General features: G+C 44.2%; 1 long non-coding RNA gene and 1 pseudogene across 1 annotated transcript; both read right to left on the bottom strand.

Moving 5' to 3' along the window:
* Nucleotides 1–858: 858 nt before the first annotated feature.
* Nucleotides 859–1,647, bottom strand: LOC100406956 (frataxin, mitochondrial pseudogene; annotated as a pseudogene).
* A 12,561-nt stretch (nt 1,648–14,208) lies between these two features.
* LOC144581380 (uncharacterized) lies at nt 14,209–16,153 on the bottom strand. Its single transcript, XR_013532028.1, has 3 exons — nt 15,928–16,153; nt 15,734–15,825; nt 14,209–14,831 (listed from the first exon to the last, which is right to left on the bottom strand). It is a non-coding gene; the product is annotated as an uncharacterized LOC144581380 (long non-coding RNA).
* Between the last annotated feature and the right edge of the window lie 2,524 nt (nt 16,154–18,677).

The following is an 18,677-nucleotide window of genomic DNA, read 5'->3' as shown; positions in this document are numbered from 1 at the left end:
TCTAGGAAGAGGGCTCTTTTTATCAACATGAGTATCTCTTTCCTTTATATGCCCCTTCACTTTTACAAGGCACCTCCTCAGCTCCATGATTTTGTTTATTACGCTCTATCACTCAGCTCATGAAAATGGGTTTTTTTCCTCCTTTCTTGTCTTTGGAAGATTTTTTGCATTCTTGTAGCGGCTGATCCCATACTAACCCTTAAACTTAAAAAAAAAAAAATGTATATGTATGTATACACACACACACAGAGATATGTGAATATGTGGAAGAAACAGCACTAGGTCTCCCTGGACATCCCAGTGCAGGCCACACCCTGGCAGTCACAAAGCACAAATAAGAAATGGGCTTCTCGTGTGCGTTGCTTTCGATACTTCAGTACTAAAGAGCTCAGAAGGGCTTACACTTTGAGAGAAGCCAGGGAACTTTTGCAGACTACACTTTAAAGTGTCTCATTTTGAGACAGAACAGTGAGCAGGTTGACCAGCTGCTCTTCATGTACTTCTTGCAGTAAATCCTTCAAAAAATGAAGAGTTAAGACAACTCATTTCTTCTCCTGGAATTTTTCCTTCTTATTATTTTGCTTTTTTAAAGGTTAACAACCTTAAAAATATTCAGGTAGAGGCATAAGACATTGTAAAAGATAAGGGATGTCATGTGAGGGAGAAAAATCAGACAATCCAAAAAAATCTTCCGTAGAAATTAAAAGTCAGAACTTGGGGGCAAAGTAAGAGGCAACACATTCTTTCCACAGAGCTGTGACATATAGTCCAACTGTCCTCAAAAGCAGGAATGAAAAAAAAAAGCAAAAAACGGAAAACAGACCTCAGCTGCATAATGAAGCTGGGGTCCTGGCCTGACGGCTTTTAATATCCTTAAAACTGGGCTGGGCATCAAGTGTCTTTTCCAGAATAGGCCAAGGAAGACAAGTCCAGTTTGGTTTTTAAGGCTTTAGTGAGCTCTGCGGCCAGCAGCTCATGGAGGGACACGCCGTCGTGGGAGTATACCCAGCTTTTCCCAGTCCAGTCATAACACTTGGGTCCACTGGATGGAGAACATAGCCAGATTTGCTTGTTTGCTGTCTGCTTGTTGATACCTAAGTTCCGAGATCTCCACCCAGTTTAACACTTAAGACACCACTCCCAAAAGAAACATCATAGTCTTCAAATATGTATGGCTTGTCTGCAAGGTCTTCAAAAAACTCAGCTAAGGAGTCCAGCATTTCCTCTGCTAGTCTTTCACAGGTGGTCTCATCTAGAGACCCTGGGTGACCCAAAGTTCCCATTTTCCTCAAATTCATCAAATAGACACTCTGCTTTTGACATTCTGAATCTGGTTGAGGCCATGAAGATTCAAACTGGCGTGACGTGACCCACAGGCCTCTGCGATTCCGGTGTGCAGGCTGCAGTGGCTGCAGAGCTGGGCCAACTCCCCTGGCCACGGGGCCCCGGCGACGGTCTGGGCCTGGGCCGGGCTAGGGGACGACGACCAGAGTAGGAAGGCGGCGGCTGCGTGGTGGCCAAGAGTCCACATGCTGCTCCAGGTCTGTGGCCCCTCCTATTTATTTATTTTTGAGGCACAGTTTCATTTCACTCTATCCCAGGCTAGAGTCCAGTGGCACAATCTCGGCTCACTGCAACTTCCCCCCACCCCCCAGGTTCAAGCAATTCTCCTGCATCAGCCTCTCAAGTAGCTGGGATTATAGGCATGTACCACCATGCCCAGCTAATTTTTGTATTTTTAGTAGAGATGGGGTTTTGCCATGTTAGCTAGGCTGGTCTCAAACTCCTGACCTTAGGTGATCCACACATCTCGGCCTCCCAAAATGCTGGGATTACAGGCATGAACCTGGTGAGAAGTTTTATTTTTTAATTGTTAAGGAACTGCCAAATTGTTTTCCAAGAGGCTGCACCACTTGACGTTCTCACCAGCAATGTATGAGGATTCCATCTCTCCACATCCTTGCCACACTTTGTTCCTACGTCTTTTTGATTATAGCCATCCTTGTGCGTGTGAAGTGGTATCTTATTGTGGCTGTGATCTGCAGTTCCTAATGACTTAATGATGTTGAGCAACTTTTCATGTGCTTATTAGCAGTTTGTGTATCTTCTTTACAGAGATATCTATTTAAGACTTTTGCCTATCTTTAAATTATATTATTTATATTTTATTATGAAGTTGTAAGAGTTCTTTATGTATTCTAAATACTACATCCTTGTAGATATATAATTTGCACATATTTTATTTCATTCTGTGGATTATTTTACTTTTTTTTTTTTTAGACCCTGCTCACTGCAGCCTTGAACTCCTGGGCTCAAGTGATCCTCCTGCCTCAGCCTCCTGAGCTCAAGCAGCTTGGATTACAGGTATGCACCACCACAGTGGGCTAAATTTTTAATTTTTTTTTTGTAGGGATGGGGTCTTGCTATATTGTCTGGGCTTCTCCTTTTTTAATGTAGGTATTTACAGCTATACATTTTCCTCTAGACACTGTTTTTGCTGCATTCCATAAGTTGTGGTATGTTGTATTTTCTATTTCATTTATCTGAAAGTGTTTTCTAGTTTCCTTTTTCTTCTTTGACCTATTGTTTTAGTCCATTTTGTGCCACTACAACCAAATACCTGAGACTGGTTAATTTATAAAGAATGGAAATTTATTCTCTCATAGTTTTAAAGGCAGGGAAATCCGAGATCAAGGTGCTGGCAAGTTAGGGCCTGGCTTCTCTGCTTCCAAGTGGTGCCTTAAACACTGTACCTTCCAGAGAGGAGAAGCACCATGTTCTCACATGGCAGGAGGTGGGGGTGTGGGGGAGAGAGAGAGAAACCACTTCCATGGGGCCTTTTTATAGTGGCATTTCCATTCATGAGGGCTCTGCCCTCATGACCTAAATACCTCCCATTGGTCCCCACCTCCCCATACTGTTCCCCTGGGGATTAAGTTTTCAACACGTGAGTTTTGGGAGGTACATTCAAACCATAGCATCCATTTGTTATTTAGGAGTGTGACATTGAATCTTTCTACATTTGTGAATTTCCCAATGTTCTTCTGTTATCAAATTCTAATTTTTACTGTGGTCATAGAATGCGCTTTATATGATTTCAATCCTTCTAAGTGTATTGAGGTTTGTTTTACGGCCTAGCACATGGTATATCTTGGATGATGTGCTATGTGTGCTTGAGAAGAACGTGCTTTCTGCTGCTGTTGGTTGGAGTGTTCTGTAGATATCTGTTAGGTCTGGTTGCATTAACAGCGTTCATGTCTGCTATAGCCCTGCTAATCTTTCATCTAGCTGTTGTATCTGTTCTTGAAAGTTGGGTATGGAAGTCTTCAACTATTACTGTTCAACGGTCCATTTTGACTTTCAATTCTGTGGTTCATTTTTTTGTCATAATTTGGGGCTGTTTGGTTAGTTGCATATGTCTATAACGGTTACATCTTCCTGATGAACTGATACTTTGTTATTAAGTGTCCTTCTTTATATCTTGTAACATTTTAATTTATTTTTTATTTTATTTTATTTTTTGAGACACTGTCTTCCTCTCTCGCCCAGGATGGAGTGCAGTGGTACCATCCCTGCTCACTGCAAGCTCCGCCTCCTGGGTTCAAGTGATTCTCCTGCCTCAGCCTCCCTAGTAGCTGAGATTATAGGTGCTCACCACCACACCCAGATAATTTTTGTATTTTTGGTAGAGATGGGTTTTACCATGTAAGCAAGGCTGGTCTCGAACTCCTGACCTTAAATGATCCACCCACCTCCACCTCCCAAAGTTCTGGGATTACAGGCGTGAGCCACGGAGCCCTGCCTCTTGTAACATTTTTACAATCTATTTTGTTTCATATCAATATAGCCATTCCAGCTTGCTATGGTTGCTGTTTCCATGGGTATATTTTCCCCATCTTTCAGCCTGTTCGTACTTTTGAATCTAAAGTATGTTTCCTGTAGATAGCATATAGTTTGTTTTTTTTTTGTTTTGTTTTTTTGTTTGTTTGTTTTGGAACATAGTCTTGCTCTGTTGCCAGGTGCCAGGCTGGAGTGCAGTGGAGCAATCTTGGCTCACGGCAATCTCCGCCTCCTGGGTTCAAGCAATTCTCCTGCCTCAGCCTCCCGAGTAGCTGAGACTACAGGCACACACCACCACACCCAGCTAATTTTTGTATTTTTTAGTAGAGATGAGGGTTCACCAAGTTGGCCAGGATGGTCTTGATCTCTTGACCTCTTGATCCACCCACCTTGGCCTCCCAAAGTGTTGGGATTACAAGTGTGAGCCACCATACCCAGCCTATAGTTTGTTTTTTAACCAAGGATGACATCTCTGCCTTCTAATTGTTTAATCTGTTCACATTTAAGGGTTTTATTATGTGGTTGAATCTGTGTCTGCCATTCTTGATTTCTTTTTTTTTTTTTTTGAGATGGAGTCTTGCTCTGTCACCTAAGCTGGAGTGCAGTGGCACAATCTCTGCTCACTGCAGTCTGCCTCCTGGGTTTGAGCAATTCTCCTGCCTCACTTATCCAAGTGCTGGGACCACAGGCCCAGCTAATTTTTGTATTTAGTAGTTACCACACCCAGCTAATTTTTTGTATTTTTAGTAGAGACAAGGTTTCACTGTGTTAGTCAGGATGGTCTTGATCTCCTGACCTCATGATCTGCCCGCCTTGGCCTCCCAAAGTTCTGGGATTACAGGCATGAGCCACCGCACCCAGCACAATTCTTGTTTTCTATTTCTTATGTCTTTCTTTGTCCTCCTCCCTTATTTACTACTTTCTTTTGCTTTTATTTTTTTTTTTTTACTTTCTTTTACCATTTTTAATAGTAAGTATTTTCCAGTGTAACATTTTTGTTATTTTAATGATTCTTTAACTGTATTTTTCAGTTCTTTTCTTTGTGGTTCCTTGAGGGAGAGGATGAGAAATGCTGGCAGCCCATGCCTCCCAGTGAGCCTTGATTGGCCGCTGAGTGAGGAGGGAACCATATTCTCAGCCCTTCCTACCTGGAGCAAAGCCTCCATCACTCAGAGCTGGTGGAGGGGGGAGGAGGAGTGGGTTGTAGCTCAATATCACAGATACCCTTGGTTCTTTCTGAATTTTTGTAATTTTCTTGAATAAATGTTTCTTCATTTGCTGTATGCCTTTAGACAATTTCCAGACACTTTATTTATTTAGCGACAAAGTCTCACTCTGTTGCCTAGGCTGGAGTGCACTGACAGGCTCTCGGCTCACTGCAGCCTCGAACTCCTGGGCTCAAAGAATCCTCCCACCTCAGCAACCTAAGGTGCTAGGACTACAGGTGCCTGCCCCACACCTGGCTAGTTTTAAAAAATTTTTTGGTAAAGATTGGTCTCAGCCAGGCATGGTGGCTCACGCCTGTAATCCCAGCACTTTGGGAGGCTGAGGCGGGTGAATCACAAGGTCAAGAGATCGAGACCATCCCGGTCAACAAGGTGAAACCCCGTCTATACTAAAAATACAAAAATTAGCTGGGCATGGTGGTGTGCACCTGTAGTCCCAGCTACTCAGGAGGCTGAGGCAGGAGAATTGCCTGAACCCGGGAGGCAGAGGTTGCGGTGAGCCGAGATTGTGCCCTTGCACTCCAGTCTGGGTAACGACAGCAAAACTCCATCTCGAAAAAAAAAAAAAAAAGATTGGTCTCACTTTGTTGCCTAGGTTGGTCTCAAATTCCTGGGCTCAAGCGATTTTCCCATTGTGGCCCCCCAACATTCTGGAATTCCAGGTGTAAGCCACTGCACCTGGTCCCAGAGAATGGTGTGTTCTTAATAATTTTTATTGGTTAAGTGTTGTTTTGCTGGGAACAGGATCTACCGAGCTTCTCTCACAACCATTCCTATGCATATGTAAATTGAAAAGCACTGCTATGTTTTGTAATACCCATAGCATCTAGAACAATCTGTAGCTGCTAAAAAATCATAGCTGCTAATAAATATTAAATAAATGAGTAAGTGAATAAAACTTCTGGCTTGGAATTTCATTTGTGATAGGTTGAAAATCATTTATAACTTCAGTTGTGTGTGAGAGAGACAGCGAGATGGCGGGGTGGAGAGGCGAGTCTCTGTGGCAGAAGCTAGGAAGGAATTGAGTATCTAATATATATTTGGAGAAAAAAATTCTAACCAAAAACTGATCAAGTCAAATAGAAAAACAAAACAAAAAAACGGATCAAGTCTTTAGTTCTAACTACTGATCACCAGGAAATACAAGGAACGGAGGAACATAGTAAATGACACCACGGGTCACCATCAGCCAAACCAGAGCAATCACCAAGTTCCTTTTTCAACAGATACATTGAGAAGGAAAAAAAAGCTAGAGGCAAGACCTACAGATTACAAATGCCATGAGACATATCACCTAATTGTAATATGCAGATCTTATTTGGATTCTGATTCAAATAGTCTTTTAAAAATATGATATTTAGGTGGGGCGTGGTGTCTCACACTTGTAATCCCAGAACTTTGGGAGGCCAAGGCAGGCAGATCACAAGGTCAGGAGATCAAGACCATCCTGGCTAACACAGTGAAACCCTGTCTCTACCAAAAATACAAAAAATTAATCGGGAGAACAATCCAAGATGGCCGATCGCTAACGTCCGGGGATTGCAGCTCTCAGGGAAGGCATGGAGAACTAGAGGACGCCACACTTTCAGACAAATTCTGGTCGCTCACGGAGCAGAAGATCCCCCAGTGGAGGAAACACACGGGTGGCCAGCGCGACTCTCGTGGCCGGCGCAGTGGTTCCCCCGGCACCTCGGCGCGGCAGCTCTCGGAGCAGAGTAAACAGGTTCGGAGGACCCACAAGGGCCCCAGCAGGACACCAGAGCCCGGCGCAGCGGCTGTGATGGCACCTCCGCGTGGCAGCGCTGGGCGCAGAGTAAACAGGACCGGTTCCCCTTCTGACCGAGGTTTGGAGCCCCGGGAAGGCAGAGTCGCCTACTACAGACACAAGAAGGAAGCCAGACAGGAGAATCCTGGGCAGAAAAGCACCATCAGTTTTAACGCAGCTGCTCTGGCCCTGGGAACTAACAACCTGGACATCCACTCAAGAGACCTAATCTGAAAGTTGGTAATTTCAAAGACAACAGGAGGATAAATTTACAATGACGGGAAGAAACCAGCGTAAAAAAGCTGAGAATACTCAAAGACAGAATGCCTCTCCCTCTAAAGATGATCACAGTTCCACATCAACAATGGAACAAGGCTTGATGGAGAACGAGCGCATCCTGATGACAGAATCACTCTTCAAGGAATGGATAATAACAAACTTCGGTGAGTTAAAAGACCATGTTGTAGCCCAACGTAAAGAAACTAGGAACTTTGAAAAAAGGTTTGATGAAATCCTATTGAGAATAGACAACTTAGAGAGGAGTATGAGTGAATTAATGGAACTGAAGAATACAATACAGGAACTCCGAGAAGTATGCACAGGTTTAAACACTCGAATTGTTCAAGCAGAATAAGGGATATCAGAGGTCAAAGTCCAACTTAATGAAATAAAACGTGAAGAAAAGATTAGAGAAAAAAGGATAAAAAGGAATGAGCAAAGTCTCCAAGAAATGTGGGACTATGTGAAAAGACCAAATCTACGTTTGATAGGTGTACCTGAATGCAACGAAGAGAATGAATGCAAGCTGGAAAATACCCTTCAGGATATTATTCAGGAAAATTTTCCTAAACTAGCAAAGCAGGTCAACATTCAACCCCAGGTAATACAGAGAACACCACAAAGATATTCCTCAAGAAGAGCAACCCCAAGGCACATAATCGTTAGATTCACCAGGGTTGAAACCAAGGAGAAAATACTAAGGGCAGCCAGAGAGAAAGGTCAGGTTACCCACAAAGGCAAGCCTATCAGACTCACAGCAGATCTCTCAGCAGAAACTCTACAAGCCAGAAGAGAGTGGGGGCCAATATTCAACATCCTCAAAGAACAGAACCTTCAGCCCAGAATTTTATATCCAGCCAAACTAAGCTTCACAACTGAAGGAAAAATAAAATCTTTTATAAACAAGCAAAACTCAGAGATTTTATTACCACCAGGCCTGCTTTACAAGAGCTTCTGAAAGAAGCATTACACACAGAAAGAAACAACCAGTATTAGCCTTTCTAAAAATACACCAAAAAGTAAAGAGCACCAACATAAAGAAGAATTTACACCAACGAATGGATAAAACAGCCAGTCAACATCAAATGGCAGTAACCCTAAATTTAAATTGACTAAATCCCCCAGTCAAAAGACACAGCCAAAACCCAATGGCATGTTACATCCAGACCTGTTTCACATGCAAGGATACACAAAGACTCAAAGGGATGGAGAAAGATTTACCAACCAAATGGAGAGCAAAAATTAATAATAAATAAATAAAAAGCAGGAGTTGCAATTCTCGTATAGGATAAAATAGATTTTAAAGCAACAAAGATATAGTGGTAAAAGGATCAATGCAACAACAAGAGCTAATGATCCTAACACCCAGATACGAGACTTAGATTCAGTGAGACAGAAAATTAATAAGGATATCAAGGACTCGAACTCAGATCCGGAACAAGTAAACTTAATAAATATTTATAGAGCTCTCCACTTCAGATACACAAAATATACATTCTTGTCAATACCACATCACACCTACCCATAAGCTTAAATGAAACATTGATTGGCCATCATTAATACCCAATTTTTTTCAAAATAAAGCAATATTTCCATTTACTCTCCCTCTTTCTCTTCCTCTTTCTTTCTCTCCTTTACTTATTTTTATTTTTTCTTTCCTTCTCTCAAAAAAAAAGAAATCAACTTGTAAACCTCTAGATCCATGTCGGCAATGTCTCTCTCATTGCTTGATTTCCTTTCTTCCCTTCCCTCCCTCCCTCCCTCTCTCCCCGCTTCCTCCCTCCCTCCCTCCCTCCCTCCCTCCCTCCCTTCCTTCCTTCCTCCCTTCCTTCCTCCCTACCGTCCTTTTTCCCTCCCTTCCTGCCTTCCTCCCCCCCTGCCCCCCCAAAAAAAAAATTAACCGGGCATGGTGGCACACATCTGTAGTCCCAGCTACTCAGGAGTCTGAGGCAGGAGAATTGTTGAACCTGAGAGGTGGAGGTTGCAGGGAGTTAAGATTGTGCCACTGTACTCTAGCCTAGGTGACAGAGTGAGAGTCTGCCTCAAAAAAAAAAAAAAGTCTCTTAAAAGGGTAAAGGGGCCGGGCGCAGTGGCTCACACCTGTAATCCCAGCACTTTGGGAGGCCAAGGTGAGTGGATCATCTGAGGTCAGGAATTTGAGGCCAGCCTGGCCAATGTGTTGAAACCCTGTCTCTACTAAAAATATAAAAAATTAGCTAGGCATGGTGGCATGTGCCTGTAATCCCAGCTACTTGGAAGGCTGAGGCAGGAGAATCACTTTAACCTGGGAGGGGGAGGTTGCAGTGAGCTGAGATCACATCATTGCACTCTGGTTTGGGGCAACAAGAGTGAAACTCTGTTTCAAAAAAAAAAAAAAGGCTAAAGAACATGATACCTGGTAGAAGTAAACTTTGAAACACCATCCTCCCTGAATGTTCATGATGTTTAGAGAATTAGAATATTTTACTTAGTAGCTTGAGTTTCTTAAAATGACTTCTAAAAATATTACATTTACTATATCTTCTTTCCTGGCCACTCATTGACTTAATTTCTGTCCTTATGTGCTGTATCTAGGACATTTAGATACAGGAGGTAAATTCTAGCACGTTTGGGAACATCATGAATATAGGAGCTGATAAACACATGGAGTGAAACAGGAGCCAAGAATTGCTGTGAATATTAAAGATAAACAAAGGCCAGTAACAGGGAAAAGAAAGAGATACAAGATTCATTGGTCAGTTTCATCGTTGGGAAAAAATGCTCTTGCTTAAAGATTATCCCATTTCGGGAAAATGGTTATGGCTGTCTCTCCGCTATCTTTTCTGTATTATCATAGAGTAAAATGGACTTTTAGGGGAGGTTTACAGTTCAATGCATCTTAACAAGTGCATAGATTCATGCAAACAGGACACAGCACACAGTTCCATCACCCCTAAAACTCCCTCATGCTGCCCTCCAGTCACCACCCCCCCACCCCCCCCACCCCCCCCCCACCTCCTGGCAACCACTGATGTCATATAAACGGAATCACACAGAGTTTGTAACATTCTGATATTGGCCTCTCTCTCTCTCTCTCTCTCTCCTCTCTCCTCTCTCTCTCTCTCTCTCTCTCTCTCTCTCTCTCTCTCTCTCTCTCCTCTCTCTCTCTCTCTCTCTCTCTCTCTCTCCTCTCTCTCTCTGCTCTCTCTCTCTCTCTCTCCTCTCTCTCTCCTCTATCTCTCTCTCTCTCCTCTCTCTCTCCTCTATCTCTCTCTCTCTCCTCTATCTCTCTCTCTCTCTCTCTCTCTCTCCTCTCTCTCCTCTCTCTCTCTCTCTTTTGAGACATGGTCTAGATCCATCTTAGCTCCATAGCTCTACTGTAGCCTCTGCCTCCTGGCCTCAGATGATCCTCCCACCTCAACCTCTCAAGTAGCTGAGACTACAGAGGATCACCACCATGCCTAGCTAATTAAAAAAAGAATTTTGTAGTGACAAGGTCTCACTATACTGCCCAGGCTGGTTTCAAACTCCTGGGCTCAAGTGATTCTCCTGCCTCAACTTCCCAGAATGCTGAGATTTAGGCATGAGCCACCTTGCTCAATGTTGGCATTTTCCAGTCAGATAATTCCCTTGAGATTCACCCCAGCTGTTGCATTTATCAACAGTCCATCCCTTTTCATTGCTGAGTAGTCCACTGTGTGGACATTCTAGAGTGGCTCATTTTCCTTATCTTTTGGGGCCTGCCTGATGTCATGCACAAGCCAGTTCCTCCAGCTCCTTCTGACTGTCAAATGCAATCCATCTTTAGCGTGACTTCAGAACATGTCTCATTGCAGTGGCAAGAGTTAGGACTCACTCAGAGCCTTGTGGCTTCTCCACATTGAGAAGCCATGTATTGGCCTTGACAGTGAGACTGGTGGTGGCCTGGGGAACACTGGAGACGTGGATAATGTGTGGTTCCAGTCTGAAGCTCCTCAGCTTATGTCCCAACTGCCTCAAGTGATGATTAGGATGCTTTTCTAAACTTTTAAATATTTTTTTTTTTTAATTTTTATTTTGAGACAGGGTCTTACTCTGTCATCCAGGCTGGAGTACAGTGGCACGATCTCAGCTCACTACAATCTCTGCCTCCTAGGTTCAAGCAATTGTCCCACTTCAGCCTCCTGAGTAGCTGGGATTACAGGCACCCACCACCACACCGGCCTAATTTTTGCTTTTTTTTTTTTTTTGAGACAGAGTCTCGCTTTGTTGCCAAACACCAGGCTAGAGTGCAGTGACACAATCTCAGCTCACTGCAACCTCCACCTCCTGGGTTCAAGCAATTCTCCTGCCTCAGCCTCCTAAGTAGCTGGGATTAGAGGCGCATGCCACCACACCCAGCTAATTTTTGTATTTTTAGTAGAGACGGGGTTTCACCATGTTGGCCAGGATGGTCTCGATCTCTTGACCTGGTGATCTGCCCGCCTCGGCCTCCCAAAGAGCTGGGATTACAGGCTTGAACCACCGTGCCCAGCCAAATTTTTGGATTTTTGGTAGAGATGGGGTTTCACCATCTTGGTCAGGCTGGTCTCGAACTTGTGACTTCAGGTGATCCACCTGCTTTGGCCTCCCAAAGTGCTGAGATTACAGGCGTGAGCCACCTCGCCTGGCCTAAATATTTCATTATTTATAACACTTGTTTGAATTCTCCTTTTTGTACTTAACGCTGGCTCCATCGTGTGCAACACTGCCATCTGCCGTTAGGATTGGAAGGTGCTGCGTCTGAGAACCTGGGCCCACAGTCTCGCTGTGGATGCAGAGCTATCAGAAAAGCCTATTGCACTTCCCTGTGTGGTTGAACACAGTGGAGAAGTCCAAGGTGGAAGGAATAACCAGTTATGTGCCTTCAAATCCTTTCTTGGAGGTCCCCAGATGAAATACCAATCAGATCCTTCAGCATTTCGTCCTGTCCAAAAGGATACCACTATATTCCTGACTGTATCTTTGTCATCTTCCAACCAATCATGGCTTTTTAATGATGTATTATCTCATTTCCACAGAATGTCTGAGAATTGGCCGGGCGCAGTGGCTCACGCCTATAATGCCAGCTCTTTAGGAAGCCATAGAAGGAGAATTGCTGGAGACCCAGAGTTCAAGACCAGACTGGGAACAAAAGTGAGACCTTGTCTCTACAAAAAACATAAAAATTAGGAGACCAAGGTGGGTGGATCACTTGAAGTCAGTAATTTAAGATCAGCCTGGCCAACATGGAGAAACCCTGTCTCTATGAAAAATACAAAAATTAGTCAGGTATGGTGGTGCACACCTGTAATTCCAGCTACTCAGGAGGCCGAGGCATGAGAATCACAGGAACCTGCGAGGTGGAGGTTGTAGTAAGCCATCCAACCTGGGTGACAGAGTGAGACAAAAGAAAGGAAAGAAATGAAATATAGGAAAAAGAAAGAAAGAGAAAGAATGAAGGGAAGGAAGGAGAAGGAGAGAGAGATCAAGAGAAAGAAAGAAAAGAAGGAACAGAAGTTGAAGGAAGGAAAATACTGACAAGAGCAGCAAAATAAGAAAAAGAAGCAGTAGAGTATCAAAAGAGCCAGACATTGGCTCTTTGAAAATTTGAAAAGACTAATAAAATCAACACATTTTTTAGCAACACTAATGAAAGGAAGAAGAAAGAGAAGGCAATGTAATGTTGAGATTAAAAAAGAGTACATTTCTGATTCGAACATGGCAACTGAAAGTTAGATTTTCCCTCTTTTCTTTATAGAAAACGATCATAAAAAGAATAAGAAGCAAGCCGGGTGCAGTGGCTCATGCCTGTAATCCCAGCACTTTGGGAGGCTGAGCTGGGAGGATCAGTCGAGCCTAGGAGTCTGAGACCAAACTAGGCAACATAATGAGACTTTAAAAAGAAAATAAAATTTGGCCGGGTGCGGTGGCTCAAGCCTGTAATCCCAGCACTTTGGGAGGACGAAGCGGGTGGATCATGAGGTCAAGAGATCCAGACCATCCTGGTCAACATGGTGAAACCCCGTCTCTACTAAAAATACAAAAAATTAGCTGGGCACGGTGGTACGTGCCTGTAATCCCAGCTACTCGGGAGGCTGAGGCAGGAGAATTGCCTGAACCCAGGAGGCGGAGGTGGCGGTGAGCTGAGATCGTGCCATTGCACTGCAGCCTGGGTAACAAGAGCAAAACTCCGTCTCAAAAATAATAATAATAATAAAATAAAATTTAATCAAAAAACGTAATTAGATATCCGTTTATCCCCATCAGATTGACACAAAACAAAAGTCAACAGTATCGTGTTTCCCTGCAACATGCACAAAGAAGAAAAAGAAGAAAACAAAAACAAAACAACAGTATGTTGTGTTGGTAAAGACATCCAGTAACTGGAGGTCTCCTGCGTGTGTTAGCCACGTTTTTGCCCTTCATTTCAGCAGTTTCGCTCTTAAAGATATAAGCCAGAGAAACACTTACTCATGTGCTCCACAGACAGGTAGGAAGGCCCAAGGCAACCTTGTTTGTAATTCAGAAAAAGTAAAAGCAGGGAACAAGCCAAGTGTCCAGTGGGATAATTGATTAGTAAATTGCAACACACAATGAAACACTGTTGCAAATGGCCTGCATATATGCACACATCAACATGAATGCACTCTCCAAACATAATGTTGAGTGAAAAGCAAATCACAGAATACAAAAAGTATAATTCCTTTGTATAAAGTTCAAAAACAAACAAAACGTAGCAAAATATTCTTCAAAAACATACATGTATGTGGCAACCATGAAGGAAAGCAAGGAAGTGATAAATAAAAACTCAGAGCAGATTACTAGGGGGATAAGGAGGGAGCTGATTCAGTTGGGAGGGGCTAACAGTGGCTTCAAAGATATCCTTAGCTTTTTTTTTTTTTTTTTGAGAGAGGGTATTGCTCCATTGCCCAGTTTGGAGTGCAGTCATGCAATCATAGCTCATTGCAGCCTTGACCTCCTGAGCTCAAGCAATCCTCCCACCTCAGCCTCCTGAGTACCTGGGACCACAGGCATGCACCAACATACCCAGCTAGTTTTTATTTTTTTTTTTGTAGAGACAGGATCTCACTTAGTTGCCCAGGCTGGTCTCATATCACCAGGCTCAAGCGATTCTCCTGCCTTGGGCTCCCAAAGTACTTGGATTATAGGAATGAGTGACCATGCCCAGTCAGCATTCTATTTCTTTTTAATTTTTTTTATTTAATTTTTTTTTTTAGAGATGAGGTTTCACTGGGTTGGCCAGGATGGTCTCGATCTCCTGACTTCGTGATCTGCCCACCTCAGCCTCCCAAAGTGCTGGGATTAAGGCATGAGCCACCATGCCCAGCAGCATTCTGTTTCTCAAGCTGCATGTTGGGTGCATAAGGGCTCATTTCATTATGTGCCATACCTTATATATTCATGTATAAATATATATGTTTCATATATAGAAAAAATAAAGTCTCATAAGAAAAAAATGGAATCTAAACAAGAAGATGACTGTCTGCACCTGCAGCAGTTATGAGAAATGAAGATGCTTTCTCGCTGATGCTCCAGGAGAGCTGGGGAGCACTTGAGTCGTTAGTGCCTGTCATCTGCACATCATCATACGTGGCCCCCTTTGGATCTCAGAAGTTCCCCAGATGGGACCCACCAGCAAGAGGGTCCTGTGTTGGAGGTGGCAGCTGTCACTGTGGCTTGTCCCAGGGTCACCAAAAATTCTGGAGAGAAGTAGATATGGTCTGTGAAATGAGATAAGTGAAAACTTCACTTCTACTTACTTGAAAAGCCTCCCTCAGACTTAGTTTCTTCATCTGAAAAATGGGCATAATTACTACATGATGGGGTTATTGTGAGACTTATATGAGATAAGCTATGCTCAGGATGCAAAGCATGGAACTCCGCTTGCCTTTTGAAATTACATGAGAACAGCTCCAGCACTACCTGGTGGGAATCTAATTTTCTGCTGCTGACAGGCGGGGGGGCGGTGGGGGGTGGCGGCTACCTTCCTTCTCCTTCATCCCAAGACTCTCCCAGCCTTCCATGGTCCAGAGAAGGTCACTGTTTGGTAGACCTCTACCAAACTCAGTGTGTGGACTTTAGGTGGATCCTGATTGAAACTTGCTGATGCAATAGTCCCGCTTCACCCATGGTTTCACTTTCTACCATTTCAGTTGCCTGGGGCACAGTTCAATAAGATATTTTTAGGAAGAGACACCACATTCACACAACTTTTATTATGGTATATTATAAATTATTGTTGTTAAACTCTTACTGTGCCTCCTTTATAATTAAACTTTACCACAGGTGTGTACGAATAGGAAAAAACATAGTATACAAGGGCTCAGTACTATCTATGGTATCAAGGCATCCAGAGGATCTTGGAACATATACCCCGTGGATAAGCGGGGACTGCTGTATAAAAATGTATTCTTGAGAATATCAGGAAAGTGCAAATAAAGATTGGGCATTAGAAGATGCCAAAGTGGCCAGGAGTGGTGGCTCACACCTGTAATCCCAGCACTTTGGGAGGCTGAGGCAGGCATATCACCTGAGGTCAGGAATCCCAGACCAGGCTGGTCAGCATGGTGGAACCCGGTCGATACTAAAAATACAAAAAACAGCCAGGCGTAGTGGGACCCACCTGAAATCCCAGCTACTCCGGAGGCTGAGGCAGGAGAATCGCTTGACCCTGGGAGGTTGCAGTGAGTCTAGATCATGCTATTGCACTCCAGCCTGGGCAACAAGAGCAAGATTCCGTCTCAAAAAATAATAAAAAGATGCCAAAGTATGATAGTGGTATTGCGATTGGGGTTTTTTTTTTTTTTTTATTCTTACCTTCATGGTAGCATGCACCTGTAGTCCCAGCTGAGGTGAGAAGACTGAGTGAGGCCAGGGGTTCAAGATCAGCCTGGGCAACATAGCAAGACCATATATACACAAACAATTTAAAATGAGGCAGGCATGCTGGTGCCTGCCTGTAGTCTTAGCCACTTGGGAGGCTAAAGTGGGGAGATCACTTCAGCCCAGGAGTTTGAGGCTGCAGTAAGCCATGATCACACTACTGCACTCCAGCTTGGGCAACAAAGTGAGACCCCATCTTTTTTTTTTTTTTTTTTTGAGACAGAGTTTCGCGCTTGTTACCCAGGCTGGAGTGCAATGGCGCGATCTCGGCTCACTGCAACCTCCGCCTCCTGGGTTCAGGCAATTCTCCTGCCTCAGCCTCCTGAGTAGCTGGGATTACAGGCACGTGCCACCATGCCCTGCTAATTTTTTTTTGTATTTTTAGTAGAGACGGGGTTTCACCATGTTGACCAGGATGGTCTGGATCTCTTGACCTCGTGATCCACCCGCCTCGGCCTCCCAAAATGCTGGGATTACAGGCTTGAGCCACCGCGCCCGGCCCGACCCCATCTCTTAAAAAGAAAATTTCATCCATTAGAGATACAGCCCAAAGTATTTGTGGATAAAATACTATGTTTTATATAGTATACAATTTATATAGTCTTGGATTTGCTTTTAAATAATCTGATCATGTGAGTGGACAAAGATGAAACAAGAGGCCAGGCATAGTGGCTCACACCTGTAATCCAGCACTTTGGGAGGCTGAGGCGGGAGGATCTCTTGATCACAGAAATTCAAGGCCAGCCTGGGCAACATAGTGAGACCTCATCTCTACAAATTAAAAAAAAAAAAACTGAACCTAAAGTACAATAAAATATGCATATATATATACATATATAAAATTTGTGTGTGCATATATATATACATAGATATACCTAAAAAATAAAGAAAAGGTGAAACAGTCCCAGCACAATGGCTCACGCTTATAATCCCAACACTTTGGGAGTTGGCCGAGGTGTGTGGATCACTTGAGGTTAGAAGTTCGAGACCAGCCTGGCCAACATGATGAAACCCTGTATCTACTAAAAATACAAAAATTAGCTGGGTATGGTGGCAGGCCTGAGGCAGGAGAATCACTTGAACCTTGGAGGGGGAGGTTGCAGTGAGCCAATATCACACCACTGCACTCCAGCATGGGTGACAGAGTGAGACTCCATCTAAAAAAAAAGGTGAAACAAGAGTGGTCCTGAGATCCTTCCTGTAGCTGGCTGATAGTTGCCTGACAGGTACAAGAGAGTTTATTGCTCTCTTTGTTTTTCTTTAATGCATGTGTGAAATGTTCTCTGGAAGGAGGGAAGGAGGATGGGAGAGAAGCAGGAAGGGAGGAAAGTACTCGGAACATTCCCTCTCCTGCAGGGAAGAACTTCAGTGCATCTCAGACCAGCAGAGCGTGGGCCACCAAGCTCTGCTACTGAGGGCTGCCCTCCTGCTGGAGATGACGTCATTAGCAGCATAAGCTTCCAGAAGAGGGTGGTTTCAAATACAATGCCAACTTCACCACTCCTTTTGGGCACAAACACATCCAAAAGACTCCTGCATCGAGAATGTAGGGTCTGGGCTCCAGCATCTGTCCCTGTGGATTCCACAGCCCTTGTCCTCTCCAGGCCCAGGAAATTCTGCACGAGAGGTAGGGCCACTTTCCTTTTTCAACCTTCTGAACTACTAGAGCAGCTCCCCTTGAAATTATTCCTCCCTTCAGAAGGGGCTCAGATCTGGGAGGAAAGGGGCTGGGGCACTGTAGCCCTCCACAGGCCACAGAGGACCCTCCTGGGATGGGGAAAGAGATGGGTGGGCTGGGTGGGGAGATACTTTTCCAGGCATACTTTTTGCTCCCCATCCTACATCCCCCCCACTCGAATAAAGACAAGGAGACCTCTTGCTATAAAAGTGACATCGTGGCCATGCACAGTGGCTCACACCTGTAATCCCAGCACTTTGGGAGGCCAAGGCAGGCAGATCACTTGAGGTCAGCAGTTCAAGACAAGCCTGGCCAACATGGCAAAACCCCATCTCTACAAAAATACAAAAAATTAGCTAGGTGTGGTGGCATGCGCCTGTAATCCCAGCTACTCGGGAGGCTGAGGCACTAGAATTACTGGAACCCAGGAGGTGGAGGTTGCAGTGAGCCGAGATTGCGCCACTGTACTGCAGCCTGGGTGACACAGCAAGACTCTGTCTCAAACAACAACCAAAAAAAGTGATATCATAAAAGTTAAGTGTCTAGGGCCGGGCGCGGTGGCTCAAGCCTGTAATCCCAGCACTTTGGGAGGCCGAGGCGGGTGGATCACGAGGTCAAGAGATCGAGACCATCCCGGTCAACATGGTGAAACCCCGTCTCTACTAAAAATACAAAAAAAAATTAGCTGGGCGTGGTGGCGCGTGCCTGTAATCCCAGCTACTCGGGAGGCTGAGGCAGGAGAATTGCTTGAACCCAGAAGGCGGAGGTTGCGGTGAGCCGAGATCGCGCCATTGCACTCCAGCCTGGGTAACAAGAGCGAAACTCCGTCTCAAAAAAAAAAAAAAAAAAAAAAAGTTAAGTGTCCGTTAAGTCTCCATGCTACAAATGGAAACAGTGAACTGCCAGGTGCAGATGGGAGTGGTCCCTTCCCAGTCCCGAGATCAATAGCTCCTCATTCATCCACCAGCTTATACTGACCCCTGTGGTCATTTGCTTCTTCTCGCAG

Source organism: Callithrix jacchus, chromosome 2 (genome assembly GCF_049354715.1).
Source record: "Callithrix jacchus isolate 240 chromosome 2, calJac240_pri, whole genome shotgun sequence".
Taxonomy (NCBI): domain Eukaryota; kingdom Metazoa; phylum Chordata; class Mammalia; order Primates; family Cebidae; genus Callithrix; species Callithrix jacchus.
The sequence above is the reverse complement of the archived record's forward strand: the minus strand, read 5'-3'. Positions and strand labels throughout refer to the sequence as shown.